Source organism: Euprymna scolopes, chromosome 14 (assembly GCF_053919585.1).
Source record: "Euprymna scolopes isolate OS-2025 chromosome 14, ASM5391958v1, whole genome shotgun sequence".
Taxonomy (NCBI): domain Eukaryota; kingdom Metazoa; phylum Mollusca; class Cephalopoda; order Sepiida; family Sepiolidae; genus Euprymna; species Euprymna scolopes.
The window spans coordinates 84,377,257-84,396,385 of NC_136495.1; positions in this window are offsets into that span (position 1 = coordinate 84,377,257).

Here is a 19,129-nt window from a genome sequence, read left to right on the forward strand (position 1 = left end):
TTACCCCTAACCCTAACCTTCACCCTAACCCTAACCCTAACCCTAACCCTAACTTTAACCCTAACCCTAACCTTAACCCTAACCCTGACCCTAACGCTAAACCTAACTCACAGGTAAGGGAGGAAACTCAGAGAAAATGCGGTTTGGAGTCACTAAGATTTACCCTAACCCTAACCCTAGCACTAACTACAAGGCTTAGGGAAAACCTCAGACAAAATGCGGTTTGGTGTCCCTACCCCTAACCCTAACCCTTACTTTACCCCTAACCCTAACCTTCACCCTAACCCTAACCCTAACCCTAACCCTAACCCTAACGTTCACCCTAACCCTAACCCTGACCCTAACTCTAACCCTAACTTTAACCCTAACCCTAACCTTAACCCTAACCCTTACTTTACCCCTAACCCTAACCATAACCCTTAACCCTAACCCTAACTTTAATCCTAACCCTAACCTTCACCCTAACACTGACCCTAACGCTAAACCTAACTCACAGGTAAGGGAGGAAACTCAGAGAAAATGCGGTTTGGAGTCACTAAGATTTACCCTAACCCTAACCCTAGCACTAACTACAAGGCTTAGGGAAAACCTCAAACAAAATGCGGCTTTGAGTCCCTTACCCTAACCCTAATCCTTACTTTACCCCTAACCCTAACCTTCACCCTAACCCTAACCCTAACCCTAACCCTAACCCTAACTTTAACCCTAACCCTAACCTAAACCCTTACCCTGACCCTAACGCTAAACCTAACTCACAGGTAAGGGAGGAAACTCAGAGAAAATGCGGTTTGGAGTCACTAAGATTTACCCTTACCCTAACCCTAGCACTAACTACAAGTCTTAGGGAAAACCTCAGACAAAATGCGGCTTGGAGTCCCTACCCCTAACGCTAACCCTTACTTTACCCCTAACCCTAACCTTCACGCTAACCCTAACCCTAACCCTGACCCTAACCCTAACCCTAACTTTAACCCTAACCCTAACCTTAACCCTAACCCTGACCCTAACGCTAAACCTAACTCACAGGCTAAGGGAGGAAACTCAGAGAAAATGCAGTTTGGAGTCACTAAAATTTACCCTAACCCTAACCCTAGCACTAACTACAAGGCTAAGGGAAAACCTCAGACAAAATGCGGCTTGGAGTCCCTAACCCTAACCCTAACCCTTACTTTACCCCTAACCCTAACCATAACCCTAACCCTTACCCTAACTTTAATCCTAACACTAACCCTAACCCTTACCCTAACCCTAACCCTAACCCTAACTTTAACCCTAACCCTAACCTTAACCCTAACCCTAACTTTAACCCTAACCCTAACCTTAACCCTATCCTGACCCTAACGCTAAACCTAACTCACAGGTAAGGGAGGAAACTCAGAGAAAATGCGGTTTGGAGTCACTAAGATTTACCCTAACGCTAACCCTAGCACTAACTACAAGGCTTAGGGAAAACCTTAGACAAAATGCGGCTTGGAGTCCCTACCCCTTACCCTAACCCTTACTTTACCCCTAACCCTAACCTTCCCCCTAACCCACACCCTAACCCAAACCCTAACCCTAACTTTAACCCTAACCCTAACCTTAACCCTAACCCTGACCCTAACGCTAAACCTAACTAACAGGTAAGTTAGGAAACTCAGAGAAAATGCGGTTTGGAGTCACTAAGATTTACCCTAACCCTAACCCTAGCACTAACTACAAGGCTTAGGGAAAACCTCAGACAAAATGCGGCTTGGAGTCCCTACCCCTAACCCTAACCCTTACTTTACCCCTAACCCTAACCATAACCCTAACCCTAACCCTAACTTTCATCCTAACCCTACCCTTCACCCTAACCCTAACCCTAACCCTAACCCTACCCCTAACCCTAACCCTAACCCTAACCTTCACCCTAACCCTAACCCTAACCCTAACCCTAACTTTGACCCTAACCCTAACCTTAACCCTAACCCTTACTTTACCCCTAACCATAACCATAACCCTAACCCTAACCCTAACTTCAATCCTAACCCTAACCTTCACCCTAACCCTGACCCTAACGCTAAACCTAACTCACAGGTAAGGGAGGAAACTCAGAGAAAATGCGGTTTGGAGTCACTAAGATTTACCCTATTAACCTTAGCACTAACTACAAGGCTAAGGGAAAACCTCAGACAAAATGCGGCTTGGAGTCCCTACCCCTAACCCTAACCCTTACTTTACCCCTAACCCTAACCTTCACCCTAACCCTAACCCTAACCCTAACCCTGACCCTAACTTTAACCCTAACCCTAACCTTAACCCTAACCCTTTCCCTAACGCTAAACCTAACTCACAGGTAAGGGAGGAAACTCAGAGAAAATGCGGTTTAGAGGCTCTAAGATTTACCCTAACCCTGACTGTAGCACTAACTACAAGGCTTAGGGAAAACCTCAGACAAAATGCGGCTTGGAGTCCCTAACCCTAACCCTAACCCTTACTTTACCTCTAACCCTAACCATAACCCTAAACCTAACCCTAACTTTAATCCTAACCCTAACCTTCACCCTAACCCTAACCCTAACCCTAACCTTCACCCTAACCCTAACCCTAACCCTAACCATAACTTTAACCCTAACCCTAACCTTAACCCTAACCCTGACCCTAACGCTAAACCTAACTCACAGGTAAGGGAGGAAACTCAGAGAAAATGCGGTTTGGAGTCACTAAGATTTACCCTACCCCTAACCCTAGCACTAACTACAAGGCTTAGGGAAAACCTCAGACAAAATGCGGCTTGGACTCCCTACCCCTAACCCTAACCCTTACTTTACCCCTAACCCTAACCTTCACCCTAACCCTAACCCTAACCCTAACCCTAACCCTAACTTTAACCCTAACCCTAACCTTAACCCTAACCCTGACCCTAACGCTAAACCTTAGCCACAGGTAAGGGAGGAAACTCAGAGAAAATGCGGTTTGGAGTCACTAAGATTTACCCTAACCCTAACCCTAGCCCTAACTACAAGGCTTAGGGAAAACCTCAGACAAAATTCGGCTTGGAGTCCCTAACCCTAACCCTAACCCTTACTTTACCCCTAACCCTAACCTTCACCCTAACCCCAACCCTAACCCTAACCCTAACCCTAACTTTAACCCTAACCCTAACCTTAACCCTAACCCTGACCCTAACGCTAAACCTAACTCACAGGTAAGGGAGGAAACTCAGAGAAAATGCGGTTTGGAGTCACTAAGATTTACCCTAACCCTAACCCTAGCACTGACTACAAGGCTTAGGGAAAACCTCAGACAAAATGCGGCTTGGAGTCCCTACCCGTAACCCTAACCCTTACTTTACCCCTAACCCTAACCTTCACCCTAACCCTAACCCCAACCCTAACCCTTACCCTAACCCTAACTTTAACCCTAACCCGTACCTTAACCCTAACCCTGACCCTAACGCTAAACCTAACTCACAGGTAAGGTTGGCAACTCAGAGAAAATGCGGTTTGGAGTCACTAAGATTTACCCTAACCCTAACCCTAGCACTAACAACAAGGCTTAGGGAAAACCTCAGACAAAATGCGGCTTGGAGTCCCTAACCCTTACTTTACCCCTAACCCTAACCATAACCTTAACCCTAACCCTAACTTTAATCCTAACACTAACCTTAACCCTAACCCTAACCCTAACCCTAACCCTAACCCTAACTTTAACCCTAACCCTTACCTTAACCCTAACCCTGACCCTTACGCTAAACCTAACTCACAGGTAAGGGAGGAAACTCAGAGAAAATGCGGTTTGGAGTCACTAAGATTTACCCTAACCCTAACCATAGCACTAACTACAAGGCTTAGGGAAAACCTAAGACAAAATGCGGCTTGGAGTCCCTACCCCTAACCCTAACCCTTACTTTACCCCTAACCCTAACCTTCACCCTAACCCTAACCCTAAGCCAAACCCTAACCCTAACTTTAACCCTAACCCTAACCTTAACCCTAACCCTGACCCTAACGCTTAACCTAACTCACAGGTAAGGGAGGAAACTCAGAGAGAATGCGGTTTGGAATCACTAAGATTTACCCTAACCCTAACCCTAGCACTAACAACAAGGCTTAGGGAAAACCTCAGACAAAATGCGGCTTGGAGTCCCTACCCCTTACCCTAACCCTTACTTTACCCCTAACCCTAACTTTCACCCTAACCCTAACCCTAACCCTAACCCTAACTTTAACCCTAACCCGAACCTTAACCCCAACCCTGACCCTAACGCTAAACCTTACTCACAGGTAAGGGAGGAAACTCAGAGAAAATGCGGTTTGGAGTCACTAAGATTTACCCTAACCCTAACCCTAGCACTAACTAAAAGGCTTAGGGAAAACCTCAGACAAAATGCGGCTTGGAGTCCCTAACCCTAACCCTAACCCTTACTTTACCCCTAACCCTAACCTTCACCCTAACCCTAACCCTAACCCTAACTTTAACCCTAACCCTAACATTAACCCTAACCCTGACCCTAACGCTAAACCTAACTCACAGGTAAGGGGGAAACTCAGAGAAAATGCGGTTTGGAGTCACTAAGATTTACCCTAACCCTAACCCTAGCACTAACTACAAGGCTTAGGGAAAACCTCAGACAAAATGCGGCTTGGTTGCCCTAACCCTAACCCTAACCCTTACTTTACCCCTAACCCTAACCATAACCCTAACCCTAACCCTAACATTAATCCTAACCCTAACCTTCACCCTAAGTCTAACCCTTACCCTAACCCTAACCCTGACCCTAACCCTAACCTTCACCCTAACCTAACCCTAACCCTAAACCTAACTCTAACCCTAACTTTAACCCTAACCCTAACCTTAACCCTAACCCTTACTTTACCCCTAACCCTAACCATAACCCTAACCCTAACCCTAACTTTAATCCTAACCCTAACCTTCACCCTAACCCTGACCCTAACGCTAAACCTAACTCACAGGTAAGGGAGGAAACTCAGAGAAAATGCGGTTTGGAGTCACTAAGATTTACCCTAACCCTAACCCTAGCACTAACTAGAAGGCTTAGGGAAAACCTCAGACAAAATGCGGCTTGGAGTCCCTACCCCTAACCCTAACCCTTACTTTACCCCTAACCCTAACCTTCACCCTAACCCTAACCCTAACCCTAACCCTCAGACAAAATGCGGCTTGGAGTCCCTAACCCTAACCCTAACCCGGACTTTACCCCTAACCCTAACCATAACCCTAACCCTAACCCTAACTTAAATCCTAACCCTGACCTTCACCCTAACCCAAACCCTAACCCCAACCCTAACCCTAACCCTAACCTTCACCCTAACCCTAACCCTTACCCTAACCCTTACTCTAACCCTAACTTATACCCTAACCCTAACCTTAACCCTAACCCTTACTTTACCCCTAACCCTAACCATAACCCTAACCCTTACCCTAACTTTACTCCTAACCCTAACCTTCACCCAAACCCTGACCCTAACGCTACACCTAATTCACAGGTAAGGGAGGAAACTCAGAGAAAATGCGGTTTGGAGTCACTAAGATTTACCCTAACCCTAACCCTAGCACTAACTACAAGGCTTAGGGAAAACCTCAGACAAAATGCGGCTTGGAGTCCCTACCCCTAAACCTAACCCTTACTTTACCCCTAACCCTAACCTTCACCCTTACCCTAACCCTAACCCTAACTTTAACCCTAAACCTAACCTTAACCCTAACCCTGACCCTAACGCTAAACCTAACTCACAGGCTAAGGGAGGAAACTCAGAGAAGATGCGGTTTGTAGTCACTAAGATTTACCCTAACCCTAACCCTAGCACTAACTACAAGGCTTAGGGAAAACCTCAGACAAAATGCGGCTTGGAGTCCCTAACCCTAACCCTAACCCTTACTTTACCCCTAACCCTAAACATAACCCTAACCCTAACCCTAACTTAAATCCTAACCCTAACCTAAACCCTAACCCTAACCTTCACCCTAACCCTAACCCTAACCCTAACCCTAACTTTAACCCTAACCCTAACCGTAACCCTAACCCTGACCCTAACGCTAAACCTAACTACCAGGTAAGGGAGGAAACTCAGAGAAAATGCGGTTCGGAGTCACTAAGATTTACCCTAACCCTAACCCTAGCACTAACTACAAGGCTTAGGGAAAACCTTAGACAAAATGCGGCTTGGAGTCCCTACCCTTAACCCTAACCCTTACTTTACCCCTAACCCTAACCTTCACCCTAACCCTAACCCTAAGCCTAACCCTAACCCTTACTTTAACCCTAACCCTAACCTTAACCCTAACCCTGACCCTAACGCTAAACCTAACTCACAGGTAAGGGAGGAAACTCAGAGAAAATGCGGTTTGGAGTCACTAAGATTTACCCTAACCCTAACCCTAGCACTAACTACAAGGCTTAGGGAAAACCTCAGACAAAATGCGGCTTGGAGTCCCTACCCCTAACCCTAACCCTGCTGTACCCCTTACCCTAACCTTCACCCTAACCCTAACCCTAACCCTAACCCTAACTTTAACCCTAACCCTAACGTTCACCCTAACCCTGACCCTAACGCTAAACCTAACTCACAGGTAAGGGAGGAAACTCAGAGAAAATGCGGTTTGGAGTCACTAAGATTTACCCTAACCCTAACCCTAGCACTAACTACAAGGCTTAGGGAAAACCTCAGACAAAATGCGGCTTGGAGTCCCTAACCCTAACCCTAACCCTTACTTTACCCCAAACCCTAACCTTCACCCTAACCCTAACCCTAACCCTAACCCTAACCCTAACTTTAACCCTAACCCTAACCTTAACCCTAACCCTGACCCTAACGCTAAACCTAACTCACAGGTAATGGAGGAAAATCAGAGAAAATGCGGTTTGGAGTCACTAAGATTTACCCTAACTCTAACCCTAGCACTAACTACAAGGCTTAGGGAAAACCTCAGACAAAATGCGGCTTGGAGTCCCTACCCCTTACCCTAACCCTTACTTTACCCCTAACCCTAACTTTTACCCTAACCCTAACCCTAACCCTAACCCTAACCCTAACTTTAACCCTAACCCGAACCTTAACCCCAACCCTGACCCTAACGCTAAACCTAACTCACAGGTAAGGGAGGAAACTCAGAGAAAATGCTGTTTGGAGTCATTAAGATTTACCCTAACCCTAACCCTAGCACTAACTACAAGGCTTAGGGAAAACCTCAGACAAAATGCGTTTTGGAGTCCCTACCCCTAACCCTAACCCTTACCTTACCCCTAACCCTAACCTTCACCCTAACCCTAACCCTAACCCTAACCCTAACTTTAACCCTAACCCGAACCTTAACCCTAACCCTGACCCTAACGCTAAACCTAACTCACAGGTAAGGGGGAAACTCAGAGAAAATGCGGTTTGGAGTCACTAAGATTTACCCTAACCCTAACCCTAGCACTAACTACAAGGCTTAGGGAAAACCTCAGACAAAATGCGGCTTGGAGTCCCTAACCCTAACCCTAACCCTTACTTTACCCCTAACCCTAACCATAACCCTAACCCTAACCCTAACATTAATCCTAACCCTAACCTTCACCCTAAGCCTAACCCTTACCCTAACCCTAACCCTAACCCTAACCCTAACCTTCACCCTAACCTAACCCTAACCCTAAACCTAACTCTAACACTAACTTTAACCCTAACCCTAACCTTAACCCTCACCCTTACTTTACCCCTAACCCTAACCATAACCCTAACCCTAACCCTAACTTTAACCCTAACCCTAACCTTAACCCTAACCCTGACCCTAACGCTAAACCTAACTCATAGGTAAGGGAGGAAACTCAGAGAAAATGCGGTTTGGAGTCACTAAGATTTACCCTAACCCTAACCCTAGCACTAACTACAAGGCTTAGGGAAAACCTCAGACAAAATGCGGCTTGGAGTCCCTACCCCTAACCCTAACCCTTACTTTACCCCTAACCCTAACCTTCACCCTAACCCTAACCCTAACCCTAACCCTCAGACAAAATGCAGCTTGGAGTCCCTAACCCTAACCCTAACCCGGACTTTACCCCTAACCCTAACCATAACCCTAACCCTAACCCTAACTTAAATCCTAACCCTAACCTTCACCCTTACCCAAACCCTAACCCTAACCCTAACCCTAACCCTAACCTTCACCCTAACCCTAACCCTAACCCTAACCCTAACTCTAACCCTAACTTATACCCTAACCCTAACCATAACCCTAACCCTTACCCTAACTTTACTCCTAACACTAACCTTCACCCAAACCCTGACTCTAACGCTACACCTAATTCACAGGTAAGGGAGGAAACTCAGAGAAAATGCGGTTTGGAGTCACTAAGATTTACCCTAACCCTAACCCTAGCACTAACTACAAGGCTTAGGGAAAACCTCAGACAAAATGCGGCTTGGAGTCCCTACCCCTAACCCTAACCCTTACTTTACCCCTAACCCTAACCTTCACCCTTACCCTAACCCTAACCCTAACTTTAACCCTAAACCTAACCTTAACCCTAACCCTGACCCTAACGCTAAACCTAACTAACAGGCTAAGGGAGGAAACTCAGAGAAGATGCGGTTTGGAGTCACTAAGATTTACCCTAACCCTAACCCTAGCACTAACTACAAGGCTTAGGGAAAACCTCAGACAAAATGCGGCTTGGAGTCCCTAACCCTAACCCTAACCCTTACTTTACCCCTAACCCTATACATAACCCTAACCCTAACCCTAACTTTAATCCTAACCCTAACCTTAACCCTAACCCTAACCTTCACCCTAACCCTAACCCTAACCCTAACCCTAACTTTAACCCTAACCCTAACCTTAACCCTAACCCTGACCCTAACGCTAAACCTAACTACCAGGTAAGGGAGGAAACTCAGAGAAAATGCGGTTCGGAGTCACTAAGATTTACCCTAACCCTAACCCTAGCACTAACTACAAGGCTTAGGGAAAACCTCAGACAAAATGCGGCTTGGAGTCCCTACCCCTAACCCTAACCCTTACTTTACCCCTAACCCTTACCTTCACCCTAACCCTAACCCTAACCCTAACCCTAACCCTAACTTTCACCCTAACCCTAACCTTAACCCTAACCCTGACCCTAACGCTAAACCTAACTCACAGGTAAGATAGGAAACTCAGAGAAAATGCGGTTTGGAGTCACTAAGATTTACCCTAACCCTGACCCTAGCACTAACTACAAGGCTTAGGGAAAACCTCAGACAAAATTCGGCTTGGAGTCCCTACCCCTAACCCTAACCCTTACTTTACCCCTAACCCTAACCTTCACCCTAACCCTAACCCTAACCCAAACCCTTACTTTAACCCTAACCCTAACCTTAACCCTAACCCTGACCCTAACGCTAAACCTAACTCACAGGTAAGGGAGGAAACTCAGAGAAAATGCGGTTTGGAGTCACAAAGATTTACCCTAACCCTAACCCTAGCACTAACTACAAGGCTTAGGGAAAACCTCAGACAAAATGCGGCTTGGAGTCCCTACCCCTAACCCTAACCCTTACTTTACCCCTAACCCTAACCTTCACCCTAACCCTAACCCTAACCCTAACCCTAACTTTAACCCTACCCCTAACCTTAACCCTAACCCTGACCCTAACGCTAAACCTAACTCACAGGTAAGGGAGGAAACTCAGAAAAAATGCGGTTTGGAGTCACTAACATTTACCCTAACCCTAACCCTAGCACTAACTACAAGGCTTAGGGAAAACCTCAGACAAAATGCGGCTTGGAGTCCCTACCCCTAACCCTAACCCTTACTTTACCCCTAACCCTTACCTTCACCCTAACCCTAACCCTCACCCTAACCCTAACCCTAACTTTCACCCTTACCCTAACCTTAACCCTAACCCTGACCCTAACACTAAACCTAACTCACAGGTAAGGGAGGAAACTCAGAGAAAATGCGGTTTGGAGTCACTAAGATTTACCCTAACCCTAACCCAAGCACTAACTACAAGGCTTAGGGAAAACCTCAGACAAAATTCGGCTTGGAGTCCCTACCCCTAACCCTTACCCTTACTTTACCCCTAACCCTAACTTTCACCCTAACCCTAACCCTAACCCTAACCCTAACTTTAACCCTAACCCTAACCCTAACCTTAACCCTAACCCTGACCCTAACGCTAAACCTAACTCACAGGTAAGGGAGGAAACTCAGAGAAAATGCGGTTTGGAGTCACTAAGATTTACCCTAACCCTAACCCTAGCACTAACTACAAGGCTTAGGGAAAACCTCAGACAAAATGCGGCTTGGAGTCCCTACCCCTAACCCTAACCCTTACTTTACCCCTAACCCTAACCCTAACCCTAACCCTAACTTTAACCCTACCCCTAACGTTAACCCTAACCCTGACCCTAACGCTAAACCTAACTCACAGGTAAGGGAGGAAACTCAGAGAAAATGCGGTTTGGAGTCACTAAGATTTACCCTGACCCTAACCCTAGCACTAACTACAAGGCTTAGGGAAAACCTCAGACAAAATGCGGCTTGGAGTCCCTAACCCGAACCCTAACCCTAACTTTAATCCTAACCCTAACCTTCACCCTAAACCTAACCCTAACCCTAACCCTAACCCTAACCTTCACCCTAACCCTAACCCTAACCCTAACCCTAACTCTAACCCTAACTTTAACCCTAACCCTAACCTTCACCCTTACCCTTACTTTACCCCTAACCCTAACCATAACCCTAACCCTAACCCTAACTTTAATCCTAACCCTAACCTTCACCCAAACCCTGACCCTAACGCAAAACCTAACTAACAGGTAAAGGAGGAAACTCAGAGAAAATGCGGTTTGGAGTCACTAAGATTTACCCTAACCCTAACCCTAGCACTAACTACAAGGCTTAGGGAAAACCTCAGACAAAATGCGGCTTGGAGTCCCTAACCCTAACCCTAAGCCTAACTTTAACCCTAATCCTAACCTTAACCCTAACCCTGACCCTAACGCTAAACCTAACTCAAAGGCTAAGGGAGGAAACTCAGAGAAAATGCGGTATGGAGTCACTAAGACTTACCCTAACCCTAACCCTAGCCCTAACTACAAGGCTTAGGGAAAATCTCAGACAAAATGCGGCTTGGAGTCCCTAACCCTAACCCGAACCCTTACCCTAACCCTAACTTTAACCCTAACCCTAACCTGAACCCTAACCCTGACCCTAACGCTAAACCTAACTCACAGGCTAAGGGAGGAAACTCAGAGAAAATGCGGTTTGGAGTCACTAAGACTTACCCTAACCCTGACCCTAGCCCTAACTACAAGGCTCAGGGAAAACCTCAGACAAAATGCGGCTTGGAGTCACTAACCCTAACCCTAACCCTAACTTTAACCCTAACCCTAACCTTAACCCTAACCCGGACCCTAACGCTAAACCTAACTCACAGGTAAGGGAGGAAACTCAGAGAAAATGCGGTTTGGAGTCACTAAGATTTACCCTAACCCTAACCCTAGCACTAACTACAAGGCTTAGGGAAAACCTCAGACAAAATGCGGCTTGGAGTCCCTACTCCTAACCCTAACCCTTACTTTACCCCTAACCTTAACCTTCAACCTAACCCTAACCCTAACCCTAACCCTAACCCTAACTTTAACCCTAACCCTAACCTTAACCCTAACCCTGACCCTAACGCTAAACCTAACTCACAGGTAAGGGAGGAAACTAAGAGAAAATGCGGTTTGGAGTCACTAAGATTTACCCTAACCCTAACCCTAGCACTAACTACAAGGCATAGGGAAAACCTCAGACAAAATGCGGCTTGGAGTCCCTCACCCTAACCCTAACCCTTACTTTACCCCTGACCTTAACCTTCACCCTAACCCTAACCCTAACCCTAACCCTAACTTTAACCCTAACCCTAACCTTAACCCTAACCCTGACCCTAACGCTAAACCTAAATCACAGGTAAGGGAGGAAACTCAGAGAAAATGCGGTTTGGAGTCACTAAGATTTACCCTAACCCTAACCCTAGCACTAACTACAAGGCTTAGGGAAAACCTCAGACAAAATGCGGCTTGGAGTCCCTACCCCTAACCCTAACCCTTACTTTACCCCTGACCCTAACCTTAACCCTAACCCTAACCCTAACCCTAACCCTAACTTTAACCCTAACCCTTACCCTAACCCTAAACCTAACTCACAGGCTAAGGGAGGAAACTCAGAGAAAATGCGGTTTGGAGTCACTAAGACTTACCCTAACCCTAACCCTAGCCCTAACTACAAGGCTTAGGGAAAACCTCAGACAAAATGCGGCTTGGAGTCCCTAACCCTAACCCTAAGCCTAACTTTAACCCTAACCCTAACCTTAACCCTAACCCTGACCCTAACGCTAAACCTAACTCAAAGGCTAAGGGAGGAAACTCAGAGAAAATGCGGTATGGAGTCACTAAGACTTACCCTAACCTTAACCCTAGCACTAACTACAAGGCTTAGGGAAAACCTCAGAGAAAATGCGGCTTGGAGTCCCTACCCCTAACCCTTACCCTTACTTTACCCCTAACCCTAACCTTCACCCTAACCCTAACCCTAACCCTAACCCTAACTTTAACCCTAACCCTAACCTTAACCCTAACCCTGACCCTAACGCTAAACCTACCTCACAGGTAAGGGAGGAAACTCAGAGAAAATGCGGTTTGGAGTCACTTAGATTTACCCTAACCCTAACCCTAGCACTAACTACAAGGCTTAGGGAAAACCTCAGACAAAATGCGGCTTGGAGTCCCTACCCCTAACACTAACCCTTACTTTACCCCTAACCCTTACTCTAACCTTCACCCTAACCCTAACCCTAACCCTAACCCTAACTTTAACCCTAACCCTAACCTTAACCCTAACCCTGACCCTAAAGCTAAACCTAACTCACAGGTAAGGGAGGAAACTCAGAGAAAATGCGGTTTGGAGTCACTAATATTTACCCTACCCCTAACCCTAGCCCTAACCCTAAAGCTAACCCTAACCCTAACCCTAACCCAAACCCTAACCCTAACCCTAACCCTAACCTTCACCCTAACCCTAACCCTAACCCGTACCCTAACTTTAACCCTAACCCTAACTTTAACACTAACCCTGACCCTAACGCTAAACCTAACTCACAGGTAAGGGAGGAAACTCAGAGAAAATGCGGTTTGGAGTCACTAAGATTTACCCTAACCCTAACCCTAGCACTAACTACAAGGCTTAGGGAAAACCTCAGACAAAATGCGGCTTGGAGTCCCTACCCCTAACCCTAACCATAACCCTAACCATAACCCTAACTTTAATCCTAACCCTAACCCTAACCCTAACCCTAACCCTAACCTTCATCCTAACCCTAACCCTAACCCTAACCCTAACTCTAACCCTAACTTTAACCCTAACCCTAACCTTAACCCTAACCCTTACTTTACCCCTTACCCTAACCATAACCCTAACCCTAACCCTAACTTTAATCCTAACCCTAACCTTCACCCAAACCCTGACCCTAACGCTAAACCTAACTCACAGGTAAGGGAGGAAACTCAGAGAAAATGCGGTTTGGAGTCACTAAGATTTACCCTAACCCTAACCCTAGCACTAACTACAAGGCTTAGGGAAAACCTCAGACAAAATGCGGCTTGAAGTCCCTACCCCTAACCCTAACCCTTCTTTACCCCTAACCCTAACCTTCACCCTAACCCTAACCCTAACCCTAACCCTAACCTTCACCCTAACCCTAACCCTAACCCTAACCCTAACTTTAACCCTACACCTAACCTTAACCCTAACCCTGACCCTAACGCTAAACCTAACTCACAGGCTAAGGGAGGAAACTCAGAGAAAATGCGGTTTGGAGTCACTAAGATTTACCGTAACCCTAACCCTAGCACTAACTACAAGGCTTAGGGAAAACCTCAGACAAAATGCGGCTTGGAGTCCCTACCCCTAACCCTAACCCTTACTTTACCCCTAACCCTAACCTTCACCCTAACCCTGACCCTAACGCTAAACCTAACTCACAGGCTAAGAGAGGAAACTCAGAGAAAATGCGGTTTGAAGTCACTAAGATTTACCTTTAACCCTAACCCTAACCCTAACCCTGACCCTAACCCTAACCTTCACCCTAACCCTAACCCTGACCCTAACCCTAACCCTAACCTTCACCCTAACCCTAACCCTAACCCTAACCTTTCACCCTAACACTAACCCTAACCCTAACCCTTACCCTAACTTTAACCCTAACCCTAACCTTAACCCTAACCCTGAACCTAACGCTAAACCTAACTCACAGGTAAGGGAGGAAACACAGAGAAAATTCGGTTTGGAGTCACTAAGATTTACCCTAACCCTAACCCTAGCACTAACTACAAGGCTTAGGGAAAACCTCAGACAAAATGCGGCTTGGAGTCCCTACCCCTAACACTAACCCTTACTTTACCCCTAACCCTAACCTTCACCCTAACCCTAACCCTAACCCTTACTTTACCCCTAACCCTAACCATAACCCTAACCCTAACCCTAACTTTAATCCTAACCCTAACCTTCACCCTAAGCCTAACCCTAACCCTAACCCTAACCCTTACCCTAACCTTCACACTAACCTAACCCTAACCCTAAACCTAACTCTAACCCTAACTTTAACCCTAACCCTAACCTTAACCCTAACCCTTACTTTACCCCTAACCCTAACCATAACCCTAACCCTAACCGTAACTTTAATCCTAACCCTAACCTTAACCCTAACCCTGACCCTAACGCTAAACCTAACTCACAGGTAAGGGAGGAAACTCAGAGAAAATGCGGTTTGGAGTCACTAAGATTTACCCTAACCCTAACCCTAGCACTAACTACGAGGCTTAGGGAAAACCTCAGACAAAATGCGGCTTGGAGTCCCTACCCCTAACCCTAACCCTTACTTTACCCCTACCCCTAACCATAACCCTAACCCTAACCCTAACTTTAATCCTTACCCTAACCTTCACCCTAACCCTAACCCTAAGCCTAACCCTAACCCTAACCCTTACCTTCACCCTAACCTTACCCTAACCCTAAACCTAACTCTAACCCTAACTTTAACCCTAACCCTAACCTTCACCCTAACCCTTACTTTACCCCTAACCCTAACCATAACACTTACCCTGACCCTAACTTTAATCCTAACCCTAACCTTAACCCTAACCCTAACCCTAACCCTAACCCTAACTTTAACCCTAACCCTAACCTTAACCCTAACCCTGACCCTAACGCTAAACCTAACTCACAGGTAAGGGAGGAAACTCAGAGAAAATGCGGTTTAGAGTCACTAAGATTTACCCTTACGCTAACCCTAGCACTAACTACAAGGCTTAGGGAAAACCTCAGACAAAATGCGGCCTGGAGTCCCTACCCCTAACCCTAACCCTTACTTTACCCCTAACCCTAACCTTCACCCTAACCCTAACCCTAACCCTAACCCCAACCCTAACCCTAACTTTAACCCTAACCCTAACCTTAACCCTAACCCTGACCCTAACGCTAAACCTAACTCACAGGTAAGGGAGGAAACTCAGAGAAAAGTCGGTTTGGAGTCACTAAGATTTACCCTAACCCTTACCCTAGCACTAACTACAAGGCTTAGGGAAAACCTCAGACAAAATGCGGCTTGGAGTCCCTACCCCTAACCCTAACCCTTACTTTACCCCTAACCCTAACCTTCACCCTAACCCTAACCCTAACCCTATCCCTAACCCTAACTTTAACCCTAACCCTAACCTTAACCCTAACCCTGACCCTAACGCTAAACCTAACTCACAGGTAAGGGAGGAAACTCAGAGAAAATGCGGTTTGGAGTCACTAAGATTTACCCTAACCCTAACCCCAGCACTAACTACAAGGCTTAGGGAAAACCTCAGACTAAATGCGGCTTGGAGTCCCTACCCCTAACCCTAACCCTTACTGTACCCCTAACCCTAACCTTCACCCTAACCCTAACCCTAACCCTAACCCTAACTTTAACCCTAACCCTAACCTTCACCCTAACCCTGACCCTAACGCTAAACCTAACTCACAGGTAAGGGAGGAAACTCAGAGAAAATGCGGTTTGGAGTCACTAAGATTTACCCTAACCCTAACCCTAGCACTAACTACAAGGCTTAGGGAAAACCTCAGACAAAATGTGGCTTGGAGTCCCTAACCCTAACCCTAACCCTTATTTACCCCTAACCCTAACCCTAACCTTCACCCTAACCCTAACCCTAACCCTAACCCTAACGCTAACTTTAACCCTAACCCTAACCTTAACCCTAACCGTAACCCTAACGCTAAACCTAACTCACAGGTAAGGGAGGAAACTCAGAGAAAATGCGGTTTGGAGTCACTAAGATTTACCCTGACCCTAACCCTAGCACTAACTACAAGGCTTAGGGAAAACCTCAGACAAAATGCGGCTTGGAGTCCCTAACCCTAACCCTAACCCGGACATTACCCCTAACCCTAACCATAACCCTAACCCTAACCTTCACCCTAACCCTAACCCTAACCTTCACCCTAACCCTAACCCTAACCCTAACCTTCACCCTAACCCTAACCCTAACCCTAACCCTAACTCTAACCCTAACTTTAACCCTAACCCTAATCTTAACCCTAACCCTTACTTTACCCCTAACCCTAACCATAACCCTAACCCTAACCCTAACTTTAATCCTAACCCTAACCTTCACCCAAACCCTGACCCTAACGCTAAACCTAACTCACAAGTAAGGGAGGAAACTCAGAGAAAATGCGGTTTGGAGTCACTAAGATTTACCCTAACCCTAACCCTAGCACTAACTACAAGGCTTAGGGAAAACCTCAGACAAAATGCGGCTTGGAGTCCCTACCCCTAACCCTAACCCTTACTTTACCCCTAACCCTAACCTTCACCCTAACCCTAACCCAATCCCTAACCCTAACCTTCACCCTAACCCTAACCCTAACCCTAACCCTTAACTTTTACCCTAACCCTAACCTTAACCCTAACCCTGACCCTAACGCTAAACCTAACTCACAGGCTAAGGGAGGAAACTCAGAGAAAATGCGGTTTGGAGTCACTAAGATTTACCCTAACCCTAACCCTAGCACTAACTACAAGGCTTAGGGAAAACCTCAGACAAAATGCGGCTTGGAGTCCCTACCCCTAACCCTAACCCTTACTTTACCCCTAACCCTAACCTTCTCCCTAACCCTGACCCTAACGCTAAACCTAACTCACAGGCTAAGGGAGGAAACTCAGAGAAAATGCGGTTTGGAGTCACTAAGATTTACCCTAACCCTAACCCTAACCCTAACCCTGACCCTAACCCTAACCTTCACCCTAACCCTAACCCTGACCCTAACCCTAACCCTAACCTTCACCCTAACCCTAACCCTAACCCTAACCTTCACCCTAACCCTAACCCTAACCCTAACCCTAACTTTAACCCTAACCCTAACCTTAACCCTAACCCTGACCCTAACGCTAAACCTAACTCACAGGTAAGGGAGGAAACTCAGAGAAAATGCGGTTTGGAGTCACTAAGATTTACCCTAACCCTAACCCTAGCACTAACTACAAGGCTTAGGGAAAACCTCAGACAAAATGCGGCTTGGAGTCCCTACCCCTAACCCTAACCCTTACTTTACCCCTAACCCTAACCTTCACCCTAACCCTAACCCTAACCCTAACCCTAACTTTAACCCTAACCCTAACCTTAACCCTAACCCTGACCCTAACTCTAAACCTAACTCACAGGTAAGGGAGGAAACTCAGAGAAAATGCGGTTTGGAGTCACTAAGATTTACCCTAACCCTAACCCTAGCACTAACTACAAGGCTAAGGGAAAACCTCAGACAAAAGGCGGCTTGGAGTCCCTACCCCTAACCCTAACCCTTACTGTACCCCTAACCCTAACCTTAACCCTAACCCTAACCCTAACCCTAACCCTAACCCTAACTTTAACCCTACCCCTAACCTTAACCCTAACCCTGACCCTAATGCTAAACCTAACTCACAGGTAAGGGAGGAAACTCAGAGAAAATGCGGTTTGAGTCACTAAGATTTACCCTAACCCTAACCCTAGCACTAACTACAAGGCTTAGGGAAAACCTCAGACAAAATGCGGCTTGGAGTCCCTAACCCTAACCCTAACCCTTACTTTACCCCTAACCCTAACCTTCACCCTAACCCTAACCCTAACCCTAACCCTAACTTTAACCCTCACCCTAACCTTAACCCTAACCCTAACCCTAACCCTAACCCTAACTTTAACCCTAACCCTAACCTTAACCCTAACCCTGACCCTAACGCTAAACCTAACTCACAGGTAAGGGAGGAAACTCAGAGAAAATGATGTTCGGAGTCACTAAGATTTACCCTAACCCTAACCCTAGCACTAACTACAAGGCTTTGGGAAAACCTCAGACAAAATGCGGCTTGGAGTCCCTACCCCTAACCCTAACCCTTACTTTACCCCTAACCCTTACCTTCACCCTTATCCTAACCCTAACCCTAACCCTAAACCTAACCCTAACTTTCACCCTAACCCTAACCTTAACCCTAACCCTGACCCTAACGCTAAAAATACTCACAGGTAAGATAGGAAACTCAGAGAAAATGCGGTTTGGAATCACTAAGATTTACCCTAACCCTAACACTAGCACTAACTAGCAGGCTTAGGGAAAACCTCAGACAAAATTCGGCTTTGAGTCCCTACCCCTAACCCTAACCCTTACTTTACCCCTAACCCTAACCTTAACCCTAACCCTAACACTAACCCTTACCCTAACCCTAACTTTAGCCTAACCCTAACCTTAACCCTAACCCTGACCCTAACGCTAAACCTAACTCACAGGTAAGGGAGGAAACTCAGAGAAAATGCGGTTTGGAGTCACTAAGATTTACCCTAACCCTAACCCTAGCACTAACTACAAGGCTTAGGGAAAACCTCAGACAAAATGCGGCTTGGAGTCCCTACCCCTAACCCTAACCCTTACTTTACCCCTAACCCTAACCTTCACCCTAACCCTAACCCTAACCCTAACCCTAACTTTAACCCTAACCCTGACCCTAACCCTAAACCTAACTCACAGGCTAAGGGAGGAAACTCAGAGAAAATGCGGTTTGGAGTCACTAAGACTTACCCTAACCCTAAGCCTAGCCCTAACTACAAGGCTTAGGGAAAA